Raw genomic sequence first — 20,395 nt, forward strand, 5'->3', positions numbered from 1 at the left:
CCAGCAGTGCAGAAGTGTTCCCTTTTCTCCGCATCCACGCCAACATCTCTGGTCTTGAGATTTTGTGATATAGGCTAGTCTCATTGGCGTTAGATGATATCTCAAAGCAGTTTGATTTGCATTTCTCTGATGATTAAAGATGATGAGCATTTTTTCATATGTCTGAAGGCCTTGCTCCTGTCTTCTTCAGAGAAGTGTCTCTTCAAATCCCTTGCCCAGCCTGCGATGGGATCCCTTGTTTTTTTCTTGCTGATGCGTTTGAGTTCTCTGTGGATTCTGGATATTAAACCTTTGTCAGAGATATACCCTGCAAATATCTTCTCCCATTCTGAGGGCTGTCTGCTTGCTCTGCTTACTGTGTTCTTAGCTGTGCAGAAGCTTTTTAGTTTGATCAAGTCCCAGTAGTGTATTTTTGAAGCTGCTTCAATTGCCCAGGGGATTCTCCTCATGAAATACTCACCCAGACCAATTTCTTCAAGGGTTTTCCCTGCATTCTCCTCTAGTATTTTTATAGTTTCATGTCTTAAGTTTAAATCTTTAATCCAATGAGAGTCTATCTTCGTTAATGGTGAAAGGTGTGGGTCCAATTTCAGTCTTCTACAGGTTGCCAGCCAGTTCACCCAGCACCATTTGTTAAATAGGGAATCTTTTCCCCACTGAATGTTTTTAATTGGCTTGTCAAAAATCAAATAGCGGTAAGTAGCTGGATTCATCTCTTGGTTCTCTATTCTGTTCCAGATATCTACTTCTCTGTTTTTGTGCCAATACCATGCTGTTTTGATCACTGTCGATTTCTAGTAAAGTCTGAGGTCTGGTAGTGTGATTCCTCCTGTTTTGTTTTTATTTCTGAGTAATGTCTTGGCTATTCGAGGTTTTTTCTGATTCCATATAAAACGAAGTAATGTTTTTTCAAGATCTTTAAAATATGACAGTGGAGCTTTAATAGGGAGTGCGTTGAAATTATATATTGCTTTGGGTAGTATGGACATTTTGATAATGTTGATTCTTCCCAGCCATGAGCATGGTATGTTTTTCCATTTGTTAACATTTTCAGCTATTTCTTTTCTTAGAGCTTCATAGTTCTCTTTATAGAGATCTTTCACGTCTTTTGTTAGGTAAATTCCCAAATATTTCATCTTCTTTGGCACTACTGTGAATGGGATAGAATCCTTAACTGCTTTTTCAATTTGACTGTTGTTGGTGTATATAAAGGCTACCAATTTATGAATGTTGATTTTGTAACCTGAGACGCTGCTGTATTCCTTGATCACTTCTAGGAGTTTTGTAGTAGAGTCCCTAGTGTTTTCCAGATACACAATCATATCATCTGCGAAGAGCGAGAGTTTGATCTCTTCTGACCCTATATGGATACCCTTGATCACCTTTTCTTCCCTAATTGCGGTGGCTAAAATTTCCATTACAATGTTGAAAAGCAATGGAGACAATGGGCAGCCTTGTCTGGTTCCTGATCTGAGTGGAAATGATTCCAATTTAACTCCATTCAATATGATATTGGCTGTGGGTTTGCTATAGATAGCCTCTATCAGTTTAAGAAAAGTCCCTTCTAGACCAATTTTCTTGAGTGTTCTGATCATGAAGGGATGCTGGATATTATCAAAAACTTTTTCTGCATCAATTGAGAGAATCATATGGTCTTTGTTTTTTAATTTGTTTATGTGCTGAATTACATTTATAGATTTACGTATATTGAACCAGCCTTGAGACCCTGGGATAAAACCAACTTGGTCATGATGTATAATTTGTTTGATGTGTTGCTGGATTCTGTTTGTTAGGATCTTGTTGAATATTTTTGCATCTATATTCATTAGTGATATCGGTCTATAATTTTCTTTTCTTGTTGGGTCTTTTCCTGGTTTGGGGACCAAGGTGATGTTTGCTTCATAGAACGTGTTGGGTAGTCTTCCTTCTTTTTCTACATTTTGGAACAGGTTGAGTAATATAGGTACTAATTCCTCTTTAAAGGTTTGGTAGAATTCTGACGTGAAACCATCTGGTCCCGGGCTTTTCTTTTTAGGGAGGTTTTGTATAGTTGATGCTATTTCTGAACTTGATATGGGTCTGTTCAACATTTCCACTTGATTCTGGTTAAGTCTTGGAAGGTGGCGTGCTTCCAAGTATGGGTCTATTTCCTTCAGATTTTCATATTTCTGAGAATAAAGTTTCTTGTAATATTCATTAAGGATTTTTTGGATTTCTGATGAGTCTGTGGTTATTTCGTCTTTGTTGTTTCTGATTGATGATATTAGAGATTTCACTCTTTTTTTCCTGATTAGGTTGGCCAGAGGTTTATCTATTTTATTGACCTTTTCAAAAGACCAGCTTTTTGATTTATTGATCTGCTGTATTATTCTTTTGTTTTCAATTTCATTTAATTCTGCTCTAATTTTGGTTATTTCTTTTCTTCTACTGGGTTTGGGGTTGGAATGTTCGTCCTTTTCCAGTTGCGTGAGATGTCCCATTAAGTTGTTAACTTCCTCTCTTTCCGTTCTCTTGAGGAAGGCTTGCAGTGCTATAAATGTCCCTCTTAGAACTGCCTTTGCAGTGTCCCAGAGGTTCTGATAGTTTGTGTCTTCATTGTCGTTTTGTTCCAAAAAATTGGCGATTTCTTTCTTAATCTCATCTCTGACCCAGCTATCATTCAGCATAAGGTTATTTAACTTCCATGTTTTTGTATGGGTATGCAGATTCCTGTTGTTACTCAATTCAAGTTTTATTCCATGATGGTCCGAGAAGATGCATGGAATAATTTCTATTCCTTTAAATTTACTGAGGTTAGACTTGTGACCTAAAATGTGGTCAATTTTGGAGTAAGTTCCGTGGGCTGATGAGAAGTATGTGTATTCAGTTTTGTTGGGATGAAATGTTCTGTAGATGTCTGCTAAATCTAAATATTGGATGGTTAGGTTTAAATCTAAGATTTCTTTGCTCAGCTTCTTTCTGGAGGATCGATCCAACACTGCCAAGGGAGTGTTGAAATCTCCGACGATTATGGAGCTGGGGGAAATCAAGTTACTCATGTCTGTTAGAGTTTCTCTTATAAATTGAGGTGCATTCTGGTTGGGTGCATAGATATTAATAATTGAGATCTCATCATATTGAGTATTACCCTTAACAAATATGAAGTGACCATTCTTGTCCTTCCTTACTTTTGATGGTTTAAAGCCTACTGTTTATCTGCAAATAAAATTGCAACACCTGCTTTTTTCTGATTACCATTTGCCTGAAATATGGATGACCATCCTTTCACCCTGAGTCTGTATTTGTCTTTTAAGTTGAGATGTGACTCTTGTATGCAACAAATATCTGGCTTGAGTTTTTGTATCCAGTCAGCTAACCTATGCCTCTTTAGAGGACAGTTTAAGCCATTCACATTGATGAAGTATTGAAGGAAATACTTCAACCTGTTCTGCACACTGACCACCACAATGGATCAGCAGCAAAGTAAGAACTCAGAAATTAAAGGACAGAACCAAACCTCCACACTGATGCAAAAGATAAAACTAAGCAATGGACTCTCACAAAATAAGACAAATAGAATACTACCACACTTATCAATTATCTCAATAAATGTTAATGGCTTGAATTCCCCACTGAAGAGACATAGATTGGCTGACTGGATTAAAAAATCCAGATTCCCAAGTCTGGTGGAATTTTGGGTATCGAGTTTTTCAAAGGTCCAGTGGACATTTTTAATCCTTTCACCAGTGTGGAAGTTGGAGTTTGATCCGAAGTTTCTGAGTGAGTTTACTTTTGTGGTATAGGATTGGGTTGGTCATTGTGGAGGATAGGTCTGAGAATATCCTGAAGAGCTGGTTTACTTATGGCAAATTTTTTCAACATATGAATGTCATTGAAGTATTTAATTTCTCCATCATAGATGAAACTCAGTTTAGCTGGATACAAGATCCTGGGTTGAAAGTTATTTTGCTTTAGGAGATTAAAAGTTGATGACCAGCCTCTTCTGGCTTGAAAAGTTTCAGCAGAGAGATCTGCAGTTATTCTAATATTCTTACCTTTGTACGTAATAGTTTTCTTTCGCCGGGCTGCTTTGAGAATCTTCTCTTTCATGTTAACTTTAGTGAAGCTAATTATGATATGTCTGGGGGATGACTTATTGGGGTTGAATTGTGCTGGGGTTCTGAAGCTGTCTGCTATCTGAATTTCAGATTCTCCAGGCATGTCTGGAAAATTTTCTTTCATAATTTCATGCAGAAGGGCCTCTGTGCCCTCGGAGGTGACTTCATCGTTCTCAGAAATTCCTATAATCCTTATGTTGCTTTTTTTCGAATTATCTGAGAGTTCTCTGAGTGAGTGATCCGTTTTTGCTCTCCATTTCTCTTCCTCTTTGAGAGATTGGGAGCGTTCGAAGACTTTATCTTCAATGTCAGAAATCCTTTCTTCTGCTTGCTCCATTCTGTTACTGAGGGATTCTACTGTATTTTTCATATCTTTGAGGGCTGTAAGTTCTTGCTTCAGTGTGTCTAAGTCTTTGGTGGTTTTGTCTTTAAATTCGTTAAACTCTTGAGACAATTTTTGAATTTCTCCTCGAATTCCTAATTCCATTTTATTAATCTTGTCTGCAATCCAAATTCTGAATTCGATTTCTGACATCTCAGCCAGTTGTTTATGAATGGGATCTTCAATCACATCTGCCGTATCTTTTCTTGGGGGGTTTGATCTATTCTGGTTATTCATGTTACCAGAGTTTTTCCGCTGATTCCGCCCCATGGTTATTTTACTCCCTTTGGTTTTTCCCCTGGGGTTTTATCGAGGGCCCGTACAGTGTTGTGGCCTGAGAAACTGGGGCCCTGTCTGGTGTAGTGGAGCAAAGTGGTTCTGTCTTGTTTTCAGCTGGTTTCTGTTCGATCCTATTGCAACTTCTACTCTGGCTTGAAGTCTCAGCTTTTGTTTGCGTCCTTGTGATCACAGCTTGCCTCAGCGGTGTTGATGTGCGTTCTTCAACCTTCTCTCCTGGTGAGGCTCAAGTCCACCAGGATACTTACTAAATTCCTGTCCCTTAACTCTCCTTCTGGACAGGAGCCTCTGTTGAAAGCTGGCTTCAGTCCGCCATCTTGTCTCCCTCCACCCCAAATATCTTTCAACGTCCAATTACACAATATTTAGGATGTGACAAAATTCTAGAAATGGAGGTCAGATTACTCTAAATGTATATTTACAGTTATATCAATAAAACGTTCACTTGAAACTTTTCGACTCATTACAAGATCCAGGCGTTTCCCAGCACCAGTGCACATGGGGTATTTAGCACATCTGTCTGTTACTCAACATCTCTGGGAAACCAGCAAGGCCGGAAATAGCACATGATCCCAAACAGGTACATGTTAATATTCCTCCCACCAAAGCAGGAGCCCTGCGCTATTCTGGCCTTTGATGTGAAATAAGTAATTGATAAATTAATATCAATTGATTTGTACTGTAAATTAAAGGAGATGGATTTTATCTTTTAAATAATGGTAGCTAGAAACGATCATAAAAATGATGGGAGATCTATTTCGGCTCATCCAGGAAAGTGGCAAATATAAAAATAACATAAACCCTACAAGAAAAATAAAACAATATTTGAAATTAAAGTAATATACTTCCAAAACAGAATATTTGGTTTGACTTACTATTTTCTCTACGAAGACAAACATATAGCACATTTCACTTATTTTGTTGACAGAAAATCACCTGTTACAGTGGGAGAAAACACCTTCTCCCTGTACTTTCCAGTTTTGGCTAATGTGGACAGCCTTGTTATAAATATTTTAGTCACATTCTCTAATTAACATTTCTTGCAGACCAGTCACAATGTTTATTCTGATTCCTCATCCTCCTTCCTTTTACAGTGGTGCTCGGAAAATGACACTTTGTCACATGAGGAAAATCTTCTCCTGCAGAAAACAGATAGTCAAGCAGAATCAGAAAAAGAAAGAATTCAGAGATTCCCACCTGGTCATGATGTATTATGTTTTGTTTTGTTTTGTTTTGATATGTAGCTTAATTCTGTTTGCTAGGATTTTATTGAGCATTTTTCATCAGTATTCATTAATGAAAAGGGATTCCTATTTTAGTCTTCACTTTCACGAAAGATAAATGTCACCTACATCCTTAATTGCCTTTCCTCTTTCAAGAGGTTGTATGAGACAGACAGAAAGCATAGACTTAGAAAAGGCAAACAACGGGAGTGAGCATGTTCTTCCTGTTGGAGGGTACCTGGAACTAGATGGGGACTTTAGGAAGCTGTTCATTCCTTTATGAAATAGATACATCATCTGGTTGCTCTGTAATGCCCAAACAATGAATGTATCAAATAGCAAAAATGATGGTGTATTGTTTCCCCAGATTGTAGCGCTTTCTGATTTGGCATAGCTAATGCATTTTCATATCAATTGCAAGTAGCAGTAATATGCTACCTGATAAGAAGAGAGAAGAAAAAAAAAAAAAAAAGAAAGCCATGATTCTTCAAACAAGAAGAGGGAAGGGTATTCTAGTTAAAAAAACAAAAACTAAAATACTAATGTGTTTAATACCAAGTACATATTTTATACCCCAAAACACACTTAAAATCATTATCACACACATACATCTCACAATTACATCATGAAATAATAGTAAAGTGTAACACGTAATCTGATTTAAAGTTAGTCTACTCCTTAGAAATTTGGAGCTAGAATACTCTGGCTTCTCTTCAGATCGTATAAATCTTTCACCTTTAACTAAAGATTTCCGTGGAGAAATTTAGAGCTAGGGCTCAATGAAGGTTGACATGACCATGAAAGTCACCCCATCGATAATGTAGCCACTCTTAAATAGTGTGTGGTCTGAGGTGACCCCCGCTACGTATTTGCATAGGCATGTATTATTTTTGACTTCTGCAAATTAAATAGCCCTCTCCTGGCTAGAAGCCTTACTTATGACACAGTCAACTCATTTCTTTTATGTCATATGTTTTATAAATTGTATTCTTACAATAATGTAAACTAGAGAAAAAAATAGTGTTAAGAAAATCATAGAGAATGGAAAATACAATTACTATTCATTAAGAGGAATTGGCTCCTTCTAATGGTCAGCATCCCAGTCACCTTCATATTCAGTGGGCTGAGAAGGACAGGGCTGTTGGTCTTGCTGTCTCAGAGATGGCAAAGGTGGAGCAGGTGGAGGAGGTGGGTGGGAGGCAGAAGACCAGGCACACTGTGTGTGACTTGTGTGGAAAAAATATGCAGCCCCTTAGGGCCCTCCCAGTTCAAATCCATAGTGTCCAAGAGTCAACTGAATAAGAAGCCAGTGTAGAAAGATGAGTTACAGAGAACCGGGGAGATCTGGGGTGAGTGAGGAAAGGCAATTAACCCTAAACTGAAGTCTGGCTCTTGATGGTTTTTATACATTATCAACCTGGGAGTAAAATGACACCAACAAGGCAGGGAGTGCTGCCTTCAGATGCCAGCGGGGAAGTCATTCTAGCCTGTAATGAGAGCCTTTACTAGGCCGCGAATAAGAAAAAGTACGGTTTAGGATCCATCATATGTTCTTCGATTTTCAATAATAAGATATCAGTCCATGCGTTTTTTTAGCTTTGAAGTTTTATTTCAGACGTTGATTTCTAGTCTTCTGTTAAGATGCATATCCTTCAGGACGTATGTTCTTCAAGGCTGTTTTTCAGAACTGAGAGCACTTTGCATATCATACAGGGGCTTTTACACAGCATGACCGTAACGGAGAAATGAAAAACCAAATGAAATATGCTGTTTATGTTTGAAGGTCCATATTACGAATGCAAAGGGTTTCTACCAATCTCAAAAAAAAAAAAAAAAATGTGTATTTTTTGAAGCTGGTTGAGTTAAAAAGTAGTCATTAGAGGCAACGAATATTTATAAGGTTTTTTTGTTGTTTTGATTACAAAGAAAAAACAAAAAAACGGATCAGCTTGACAATGATGGAATGCGAAGGAGTGGAGGCAAATGCACTTCCAATGCAGAAACATAAATCCCAGGGATTTAAATACATGACATAGGAGGAAAGCAAACAGCTGGAGAGTTCTTGGTTAGGTTTTGGTCACAGTATTAAAAAAGAAAAATCGAAATTCCTTTTACCCTTTTTCTCCTTAGAGAGCAAATCTGAACGATAATGGTTTAATAAGAAGATGGTACTTGGTTTAAGGTCCAGTGATGAAAAGCTTTCTTCTTTCTCCTATATTGCTCTAAATCATAGTTTTTTTAAAGCTTTTTCTGACCCTCTCTGAGCTCTGTTAGAACACATTACGTTTTCTTATTATGCTTCTGTGCTTTTCGCTCTGTGTAGAAACCTCAGCCCTGATGATTTGGTTTCCTAAAATGAATTTCCATGAGTAGAAATTTAAAGCAAATTATTTATAATTAAAATGGTTCCCAACAACCAATGTTATTAGAAGTCATAGTTGAAAGTGCATGCTGTTTGAACTGTATCTGATAACGTGTTACCCCAGCTGAAATGGAAGGATTTGATGACCTACAGCTACACCCTCAACAAGCTCCATCCCTTAAATTGAGTGCAATGGTGATGATAATGTTTGACTATATTGTGTGTATGCACATTCATAAGTATATAATAAATTATAACATCTAGTATTTAATATATTATAATCATATAAGTAAATTTAGAAAGTAATTTTTCTACATCTTTGCTTTCCATCCAAACCTTATTTTTTCTCAGAAACCTTTATATGCAAATTTTTTAAATGTGTGTATGTACGTTGTACCATATATGTCTATATACACATATATAAATAAGGTTGCATTTTCATTACATCCATATTATTTGAGTTATATTATTCGTTATATACATAGGAGGTATCTTTCTTAAAGTGAATCATTTCCCTGTGTTCTAATATTTGATGCTATATATGATAACAAGGAGAAACACTGAGAGATTATTTTTCTTTTTTTCTCTCTCTCTTTTTTTTTTTTTTGCAATTTTTGCCCAGGGCTGAGTTTGAACCTGCCACCTCCAGCATATGGGGCCCGCGCCCTACTCCTTTAAGCCACAGGTGTCACCCGAGATTATTTTTCTTAACGATATTCAGAACCTAGCTGATCACTTCTGAGGGAAAAAATTTAGAATCTGCTTATTTTTAAATGTTTTCATCTAAAAATTTTCAAATTTTCTTTTTAAAAGAAAACACCCTATTAAACACCTCATTAAACACCCTAATAGATATAATATACCTTAGGACTAGACTGAGATATTTAAGTGACAGGATACTTCCCCTTTGGGAACCACTGTAAAATACTTTAAGGCAAGAGGGATTTTGCTCCATAGGTGCAAAGCCAACATAGCCATCAATGCAAAACGAGCGCTTCTAACATCATTGTTAGGTAGTAAAGGTGCAATATGATTCCCCAGTAGTTTTCTAGAGCTGCAATTTTGTATCACATTTTTAAAATCACAGAAGACGACTTTCGTATAAAGGTGTAGAAATTATCTGGAGATTTGTTTTCCAATTGCTACTGGCAAACTGTCATGGTCTTTACCAGTTAAGAATTGAAAATGTGAGTACCAGATGTTTTTAAATTCACTTAGAGAATAAACATCAAGGAATCCTGAGATCTTTGTTTAAGAGAATTTTCTTTTACTACTTTTAGTGTGCTTTTCTAAAACCAATAAATACGTCATTCTTGATTTTCAAGTAAAAAAAAAATTGCCAGTATAACATAGTTGCAGAAATAAAAAAAAGGAAACATATTTAAATATAGGCATGCTGAATGAAAAGGAAGGAAGGAGGGAGGAAGAAAGAGAAGGAGGAAAGGAAGGAAGGAGCGAGGGAGGGAGGAAGGAAGGAAGGAATACAAAAGAGAATCTTTCAGAGAATTACAAATCAGCATAATTATCTCTAAGAATAAGATTTATCAATTTCTGATTTAGCTATAAGTGATCTAAAAGTATAAATCATTGTTCATAATGTTATAGAAAAACAAATATACTTTACAGAAACATATCAGTTACAGACATGGCCTTTGATAAGCTAATTTGAATCACTAACGTTACGTCCATGCCCCATGCTGGAATTGTGTTTTAAGTAAAACCAGAATTTTTCCTTTTGACAATTACATGAGTTACGCAAATATAAAAAGACTAAAGTACTTTTTAAAAATAACTTCTAATTCCAGTGCCGGTGAACATACGAGAAGTAGCGAATAGTCAGAAAAATTTCTTATCAATTCCTCCCAGCCAGTGGTCTTGTGGTTTTAAGTAAAATGTTTAGGAAGAAGCATATTAGGTAGTTGGGTTATTGATAATGTTTTGTTTGTTTATAATTCTGGTAATGGGTGTTTTCTAGGAAAAATAATATTGTTACCTGAAACAAAATTAGTCCAGTACCTGTTATATAGTAGATATATTTTCTCCCCTTCTGTGGGTTATACCTTCACTCTCTTGATCATTTCCTTTGCTTTTTAGAAGCTTTTTACTTTGATGTGATTTTATTTGTCCGTTTTTGGTTTGATTGTCTGCTTTTCGGGTTTAACTGAAATCTTTACCCAGACCAATATGCAAGAATGTTTTCCCAATATTTCCTTATAATGGTTTTATGGTTTTGGGTCTTAGATTTAAACTTTTAGTCCATTTTGATTTGATTTTTATAGGTAGCCAGAAATAGGGGTCTACTTTCATTGTTCTGTATGTGGAAATCCAGTTTTCCAGCACCATTTATTGAGAAAATTTTTTTCTCCAAATATGTCCTTGATTGCCTTGTCAAAAATAAATTAATTACAAATGTGTATATTTAATTCTGGGTCCTTACTCTGCTCCATTGAGTGTGTGTCTACTTATATGCTGATATATGCTGTTTTGTTTACTATAGCTTTGCAGAATAATTTGAAATCAGGCAAAGTGATGGGTTTGGTTTATTATGTGTCTGTTTGTTCGTTTCCAGTTTTCTCAGGATACTTGAGTAAAAGTATCTGGTCTATTGTGGTTCTGTATAAATTTTTGTGTTTTTTAATTTCTGCAAAGAATGTCCATGATATTTTGATAGAAATTGCATTGACTCTGTAGACTGATTTGAGAGGCATGAGTATTTTAACAATATTGAGTCATCTAATCCATGAACATAGAATATCTTTGTGTTTTTTTGTATCTTCTTAAAATTCTTTCATCAATATTTATAGTTCGGTTAAGTTTATTCACAGGTATTTTATTTAATTTATTTAAATGGGATTACTTTCTTAGTTGCTTTAGCTTTGCCTTTCATAGGGAAATGTACGCATATTGGCTATTATAGCGGAAAATTTCTTTTTTCCTTTTACTTTTATTTTTAACTTAATTTTTATTAAATCATAACTGTACGTATTTATGGGTTACAATGTCATGATTTTTTCCCTTGTAATACAATATTTGACTTCTCCTTTTTTGTGTGTGGTTTCTGTTTTCATAGCTTTTCTTTTCTTTCTTTTCTTTTTTTTTGGAAACAGAGTCTCACTCTGTCACCCTGTGTAGAGTGCTCTGGCATTATGGCTCACAGCAACCTCAAACTCTTGAGCTTAAGTGATTCTCTTGCATCAGCCTCCCAAGTAGCTGGGACTACAGACACCCGCCACAGTGCTGGGCTATTTTTTCAGAGATGACGTCTCATTCTGGCTCAGGCTGGTCTTGAACTCCTGAGCTCAGGCGATCCACCCACCTCAGCCTCCCAAAGTGTTAGGATTACAGGCGTGAGCCACTGCACATGGCCCAGCTTTTATATTCTGAGAGGTTTTAGGAAGAATATTGGCTTAAATTATCATCCTAATAATGTCTGTCTTATTTTCAAATATTATAGGTTATACTCACTCTGAATTTTCTATTTCCTTGTATGAGTATGTGTGCGTGCATCTGTGTATTTTATGTTGGCATGTTCATATTTTCTTATGTTATAATTAGACATAACTTTTGTCTGAGTCTATTTGTGCTGCTATTACACAGAAAAAAACTCCCAGCTTATAAACAAGAAAAATTTATTTTAAAAAAATCCATAGCTTATAAACAACAAAGTTCTGAAGCTTGTGGGGAGACCAAGATCAAGGCCTTGGCAGACTCAGGATCTGGTGAAAGCCACTTCCTCATTCCTGGGTCACCAGCTGTCTGCCCATCCTAACCTCATGTATGGGGCGGGGGGACAGGAAAGATCTCTGCAGGGTTGTTTTATATGAGCATTACTCCCATTCATGAGCATTCCATTCTTGTGCTTTAATCACTGCCCAAACCCTCACCACCTAATACCATTTCCTTGGTGGTTAGGATTTCAATATATATACTAAGATGGTGGGAGCATGGCTGCAAACATTCTGACTACAGCCTCTGTCCAGTCTGTGACTGAGGACTTTGACCGGGTGAGTCAGTAGAGTCTCCGTGTGTGTGTGTGTGTGATTCTTTGTTTGGCTAAGCATAGGTATGTATTAAATAAGTAGTATTCCCATTCCAAATCTTATATTTAGCAAGCTTTGGTCAGCATTTTTCTTTTTAGTCGTGATGATTTCTTTCTACTACTTCCATGTCCAAGATCCCTGATAGTTTATGGTGATCTTCTACATGAAAATCATCAGTCCTTGACATAACATTCTGCAGGCCTTTTTCTCTCTCTCCTCTTTCTTTAGTAGACTTCTGTAGGGAAGTATTTCTCCCACAGTGACTGTACCAATAGCATACTGTTTTCCTATGCTTTTCCAACTGTCTTCTGCAATTTGAAATTTCTGACTGGGTGCACAAGATTTAGCTAAATACAGACACTGGGCATTACCCACTGCCAGTCTCCCTGAGAAGCATAAATATATAGAAATTAATATTTCTTCATCTTTTCTAAAGGGCACAAACTTGTATTTGAGCCAGTCATTAGTGAGGGAGAATCTATAATCATGCTGCTATTTTTATTAGATTATCCATTTAGAGAAGCAAAACAAGTTTATGTGGTGCTAGACCTCAGAAATGCTTCCTTTTGAATTTCTACCATGAAAATTGAGTTAATGTCTTTTTAACTTCTTAGGTAAGGCTGCTTTTTGGTATTAGTAATTTTTGTTTCGTCTTATGTTAATGTTATTACTGTGAACTTTTTATTTGTTTTTAATGCGAGAATTTATACCTTGGGGCTATTAAAGAGATACTATTTTGAATCAGAAATAAACAAAGATATTAAAAATGATTTTCCACATCACGCCTTCTTGTCACCTTTTTAGATCTTCTTTTCATCTCTGACTGGCTTCAGATAACTATTCTTCTTCCAGAACTTCATGTAGGAGTTACAGGAATAAGAATCGAGGATTCCCTGCACTTCACTAATAACCTCCACCTGTCAGAATTCCTTCATAGCAAACAAATAAAACAAACAAAAAGATGAAACAAATCAACAGACTATTAAACAAATGCACACGGGTGTTTAGGGCAGAAGACATGGAGGTATGTCACATCAAGGAGTTAATTCTGAGGGAGGGAAATAAAAGTCCTAATAGCTCTCGATTGGCTCCGCTCAATTCATCAGGAGTGAAAATTACCCAGCCATCTGCAGTCAAACTCCGGGGCAGTATGATCTTGCCTGAATTACCCAGCTGCCTGGAGAACACTCAGTCTTGATGATACTTCTCAGGAAACCCTGGTGGGGTAAGCAGATGGGTGTGACTTCAAATGTTCCAGGATTGATCCTGGCTAGCAGCACGACAGCCACCCTAATTAGGTCTCTTCCCCAGCGTGTTCACACCTACCCTCCTGCTGGTGGCACTGACTTCTCTTCTGACTCACATAACCATGTACTGGGTGCTGTGTCCGTGAGAGAGAAAGGTGAGGAGATAAACTCTGGACCCGGAGGAAAAGGCTCTCCGTTTGTTCTATATCCCCATACCTCATATCCTTGTCTCCTGCCTTGGCAGGAGACATTTTGGGGGACAGAATAAGAAAGATGGAAAGAATTAACTATTCAATATCTCCTGTGGGTTTTTAGCTAAAAGGCTAATGAAAGGGCCAAGCACTGTCATTATCACTGTGTGATCTGATTATGGTGATTATGTGACCAAGAACAAAAATGTAAAAAGAGAGTAACTGTTACTGGGATGGGAAAGTTTGCATACCTGAATAAGGACCCCCCACACACACACGAATCCAGCTGTCTCATAGATGGAGCAAAACTGTCACTTCCAAAATCATTGTCATTTTACAGTGACATGAAATGCCTATTCACCACACCATCAAGAACAATGCAGGTACGTGTAAGGCTCGTGAGGACACACGGGAGCATTTGTAGTTTTCCAGTGAGTATGAAAATAACAACAGCCCGTATTTGAAAATAGCAGCCTGGGATATTTTTAGGTATTCATAGGAAAAATGCTATGATAGCCTTATTATAATGAAGTTTATAATAACCTAATGCCCACTCATGAACAGATAAATCCACAAACATGTAAAACTAGATGAAAGAAAATATTATAGTAAAAATACTCTGGAGCATCACTTAATAAAATATTTAATCAGACAATAAGTGTGGTCATCAAGGTTTATGAAGTATTTTGTCAAAAGAGGTGGGTATGGTGTATGGATTTAATTGTGTATTACCTTGATTTAAAATATTTGAATACTTGGGATTGTAGTATGTAAGTCTCAGGTTATTCTCTTGCCCCAGTCCTTTCACATAAGGAACGTGGCTGAATTTAGGACATGATGGTTGTTGGAGGAGGGCCAGCTCGGTGCAAATTCTCCGTCCCTCTTGTATTTACCTCTGTCTTCACGCAGTCCCCTCTTCCACCTGCAGCTTATGTCCTTTTCCCTTGTTTGTGTTTGCAATATTGCTCTCAGAAGCCTTTAGACCTAAGTGGAGAAAAGTAAACACGTATGTGCACACACACATATAATCGCCGTGATCCAATTAATAAGCACAAAGTAGCATATTTTAATACCATTAGCATATACATACACATGTATATTATGTATAGTACTACGTAAATGCACACATACTATTATAGTGTCTGTAGATCTCTATGTGTATATATGTAGATAGAATTGCACAACCAATGAATGTGGAATAAAAATTAATTTTCAAGAAAAAGTGAAACATGCTGAAGCTACAAAAACAGATTTTTTTTTTACCATAAAAATAAAGAGATTAAGATGTTGTAATATTTATAAATTAACATAAAAGGCTCATAAAAGTAAAATCATAGCCATAGATGTAAAACATAAAATTATTAATTATTTAGAAGATAACTTAGGAAAAAAATCTAGGTGACACAGGGTCTGCTGATGATTTTTTGGCATTAGCACAGAAAGAACCATCCATAAGTACAAATGGGTAAATTTGACTTTGTTAAAATCGAAAACTTCTTAGTGAAAAGATTAGCCGCCAAGTAGGAACATTTGCAAATCACATATCTAATACAAACCCGTATCTTAAATATACATGGAACTCTAAAAATTCAAATGAGGAAAGTACAATTAAAGATTAGGAATAATATCTGAACCAACATCGCAACAAAAAAAGACACACAGGTGACAACAATAAGCATTTTACAAAGCTCCAGTGTCATATGTCGTTAGAGAACTGCAAATTCAAACACTGAGATACCACCGCACACTTATTAAACCTGCAGAAATACAATATTCACACAGCAACGAATACCACCAGCAAGGATGCTGTCCTTGCCGGTGGAAATGCAATATGGCCCAGAGACTCTAGAAGACAGTTTTCTAGGTGCCTCCAGAGGCAAAAATTGCCTCACAGTAGGACAGAGAAGTCTTATTTCTAAGCATTTAGCCAAATGATTTGAAAACTTACATACACCAAAAACCTGCACACAAATGTTTATAACAGGGCTATTGATGATGCCAAAACTTAGAAGCAGCTTATATGTCCTTTAAAAAAATGAAAGATGGAGACTTTACCTCTTTCATGTTTACATGGATGGAGCTGGAACATATTCTTTTTAGTAAAGTATTTCAAGAATGGAAGAAAAAGTATCCAATGTACTCAGCCCTGCTATGAAACTAATTTATGGTTTTCACATGAAAGCTATATCCCAGTTATAACCTAAGAATATGGGGGAGGGGGAGAGGGAGGGGAGGGAGGGGGGAGGGGGTCCGGGGGAGGGTAATTGGTGGGATTACACCTACGGTGTATTTTATAAGGGTACATGTGAAACTTAGTAAATGTAGAATATAAATGTCTTAACACAATAACTAAGAAAATGCTGGGAAGGCTATGTTAACCAGTGTGATGAAAATGTGTCAAACGGTCTATAAAACCAGTGTACGGTGCCCCATGATTGCATTAATGTACACAGCTATGATTTAATAAAAAAAAATGAGTGCTAATCTGTTTTATGTGCCAATCTAGAGGGTGTTTTTTTGGATAAAATTAATGTTTAAATTGAAGAATGCTGACTAAGCAGATTTCCTTCCACGCTGGGGCTTCTTCCAAAATAAGACAACAGAACACTTAGCTTCAGACTTCTATCTCTCAAACAAACCTTATTCTTCTTACTTCTTTCTTTATCCAGCCAACTTCTTAAAATGTGCTGCTCCAGCCTGGCCTGTGTTTAACGGACGTCCAGCTTGTAGTCTGAACCCAGACTAAGTCAGTACTCACATCCTATCTCTGCCAAGAATCTTGTATTGGCATGTCCAAGTCACACAATAATGCCCTTTTGTGACATAACACAACACATTTTACATTAACATATATTCTAACATTTGATTATGTATCATTTCTGGCAATTCTCTAGTTTTTATGTGAATGTGTTCTCTCAATACCATAAACTCCTTACAAATAGACTTATTATTTTACTTCCTTTTTTTCTTTCCTTCTTTCTGTTCTTCCTTCTTCCTTCCCTTCTTTCCTTTCTTCGACAAATTGTTACTGAGATCTAGCCGTGCTCAAATCAATGGACTAATCATCTTGCGAAAAAAGCTAAGTGAGGACTTCCACGGATTAAGAAACTCACAGTCTAGAGAGAAACTCAGACCAGCATGATAAATATAATTGCGGAGTTTATCATAGAGAGTCTGTGTACTAAAGGATATACTGTGACTGTCACACTGTGTTATCCAATAATAAGTTAGTATTTTATAGAAATGATGTTGTGGTTAGTATAACTATTTGTAACAACAATATTATATCCTATTAGAGTAATTACGCCAGGTTTACACCAAAAATATTAATGATAATTGAACAATATTATAGAATATTAATTAATAAGCTTACTCAAATAAATCTTAATACAAACCTTTCACAAATCATTCTGTTTATATCTGCTCTAAAATCTTCACACATTTGCTTCTTTCCATGATTGCAAATGATCAGAAGTTGAGAAATTGGCTGTATATCAATTAGCCACCAAAATTCATGAAGTGATCACTGGTGGTGATTTGCACTATTGTCAGAAATACGCAAGGAATAAATATGCCTATGATTTTGTTTCCACCACTTGCAGATATATTTCTATATTTATGGTTTTAAGGGTCGGTGATTACTCACAAGATTGGTGGCAGCAATCTTTGGAAACATAAATCGCAAGTCTCTCAAGGGCAGAACCAAAGCTGCGTTACCAGTAATTTCCAATCAGCCCATTTTTCTCCAATTTGCAAAAGAAGTCCAAAATTTATCAGTACTGTACTCTTGCATTAGAGAGGTGATTGCAAGTATAAAATGATAAATGGCAAAGAATATATTTTAGCAAAGTGTTAGCAAACAGTCAATGACCAATTTACCTAGATACTTCTATGCTTCAACACTTTATCAAGAAACAATTTTGGTAAATTAGAATAAACATTTCCTGGTATTTCTTGTCGTAATTGTCTCTGACTCACTGCTTGGCTATTTCCCCTAAGTAGCATTTTATTTATTTCTCTATTTTGTTTTTTGCCACATACATTTCTGGGGTAGCTACAAGTTTCTTTTCTTTCTCTCAACCATTACCTACAGGTGAAGTCTTAATTCCCTGTGAACGGCATCCTGAATTATTTCTGTACATACAGAAATGGGAAGTACATGTAGTCGTTCCACAATCATGCCATCCTGAGATTTCCTAAACACATTCAAGAGGTCTTTGGCTGCTTCGATATTTTCAACATTCACACGCTCATTTATTAAACACACAGGGCAAGCTGCACAGGCACACTGCCTGTACTACTGCTAAGAAGAGCTGTGAACTTGGTGTGATGCTGTCATTGCCATCTTGAAATTCTTAATAAGTTTAGAAAAAGGAGCCTTGTATTTTCATTTTGTACTTGACCCACAAATTAGGTGGCCTAATACTTGCAGATTACATGATATGAATAATAATGGAAAAAAACTGTGCATAAATATTAAGTGGAATTATCCTTAGCGGGTCATTGTTTTAGTCCATTTGTTTTATAATAAAAAAAAATTACCCAATAGTTGGTAATTTACAAACAACAGAAATTTTTTTTTCTCACAGTGTGGGAGCCTGAGAAGTCATGAACAAGACCGTGGCAGGCTCCGTGTCAGAGCAGGTCCCCTTTCTCACAGATAGGACCATGCAGGTGTCCTTGTGTGGTAGAAAGATGGGAAGAGCAAAAGGGATGACTCCTGTGTCCTCACGATGCAGAGGGCAGAAGAGCAGAGAAGGCTTAGGTTAGTCCCGTCCAGCCCCTGTACAAGACACTAATCTATTCATGAGAGCAAAGCTCGCAGGACTGAGTCATTTCCCAGTAGTCTCTCACCTCTTAACACCAGCACCAAGGGAATTAAGTTTTAACACCTGGATTCTGGAGGACATTCAAATCACAGCATTTTACCCCGACCCCTGAAGTTTATGTGACTCTCACACGTAAAATATATCCATCGCTTCCCAAGAACATCAAAAATCTTAACTGCTTCCAGCATCAACTCAAAAGTCTAAAGTCCAGAGTCTCATCTAAATAAAATATAAGGTACAATTTATCCTGAGGCAAAGTGCTTTCCAGTATTGAATGGGCGGATTCAAACTAGCTATGTGCCTCCAAATTCAAATATGGGACAGACAGAGGATAGACATCCCCATTCCAAAAGGGAGTTTGAAATGATAATAAAATTATAATGTATAAAGAATAAAAATAAGTCACCTGGAAACAGGTAAGTTTTAGTCAAAATAAAGAGATGGGGATAAATAGTCTTTTTACCAGTAAAAAAATATAGAGATATTTTGGTTCCTAGAATTTTATTATTCCAGGAGGTATATGAGGACTTTGTAAAATAAAATAACTTTACCTTAACTGAGATTAAATCCAACAGTGAGTTTTTATGGTTACCTCATCTCTTAAAACATCTATTTTCATTATAGGCATGGCACTACATAATGAAGAATCACTAGTGCATAATGGGTCATATTTTTAAGTTAATAAGAAGTAGGTACTTTTTGTTTGTTTGTTTGTTTTTTGAGACACAGTCTCACTATGTCGCCTTCCATAGAGTGCTGTGGCGTCACAGTTCACAGCAACCTCAAACTCTTGGGTTTAAGTGATTCTCTTGCTTCAACCTCCTAAGTAGCTGGGACTACAGGTGCCCGCCACAACACCCAGCTATTTTTTGATGCAGTTGTCATTGTTTAGCAGGCCTAGGCTGGGTTCGAGCCCGCCAGCCTGGTGTATGTGGCCAATGCCCCTAACCACTGGGATACAGGCACCGAGCCATTTTTTAAATCAGCAATCACAACTACAAATGGAAAAAAAGTACAATCCCAAATAAATGCTTCATTTTTTTTTATGATACGTTTTCTTCCTAGCAATTCCTTAGAAGTTATTTTAGAAAACGTTTTTTAAAAGAAAAAATATAAATAAGTGTAGCTATAATAATATGTATTAGTATTTTCTTACCAGAAATGCTAAAATAGCTGCATTAAGTCCTGATACCTTACAGAACACTCATATGATATGTAACGCCACCTACATGTCACATGGTGCACAGAAAACCACTACTGATATCCTTTAGTAAGTCTGTAAGAGGGAAACATTATCTGCTTTAACAATTACCTTCTTTAAAGCAGACTCCTCAGACATCAAAGAGACACTGTATGAAATAGAGCAGCAGTTAAGGCCTAATGTGCAGAAAGCTTAGGACACGGAAGAAACTGTGTTAAATAAAACTAAAATGTGTTAAGCTCCAACTCAATGCCAAGCCGTTTACAAAATTCATCTTAGTTAGTTCATAACAATATCTTATAGTGTTTATTACCATTAATTCACAGATGCACAGAAGAAACAAAAGGAGTTCTAGAAAGTTTCAAATAATTGCCTGAAGTCAGACAACTCAGGAGTTTAACCTAGATCTGCTTTGGTGCAAAGATTCTTCTCCAAGATTCCTTCTCCAAGAAAATCACTCTTTCTCCAAAAATTCATTCCTGACATTTCGAGAATAATAATTTCCAGGACATATTCTAACTTGATC

General features: G+C 36.6%; 1 pseudogene; it reads left to right on the plus strand.

Moving 5' to 3' along the window:
• The first annotated feature begins 6,697 nt into the window (after positions 1 to 6,697).
• Positions 6,698 to 6,806, plus strand: LOC128597777 (uncharacterized; annotated as a pseudogene).
• Positions 6,807 to 20,395: the final 13,589 nt, after the last annotated feature.

Source organism: Nycticebus coucang, chromosome 10 (assembly GCF_027406575.1).
Source record: "Nycticebus coucang isolate mNycCou1 chromosome 10, mNycCou1.pri, whole genome shotgun sequence".
NCBI classification, from domain to species: Eukaryota; Metazoa; Chordata; class Mammalia; order Primates; family Lorisidae; genus Nycticebus; species Nycticebus coucang.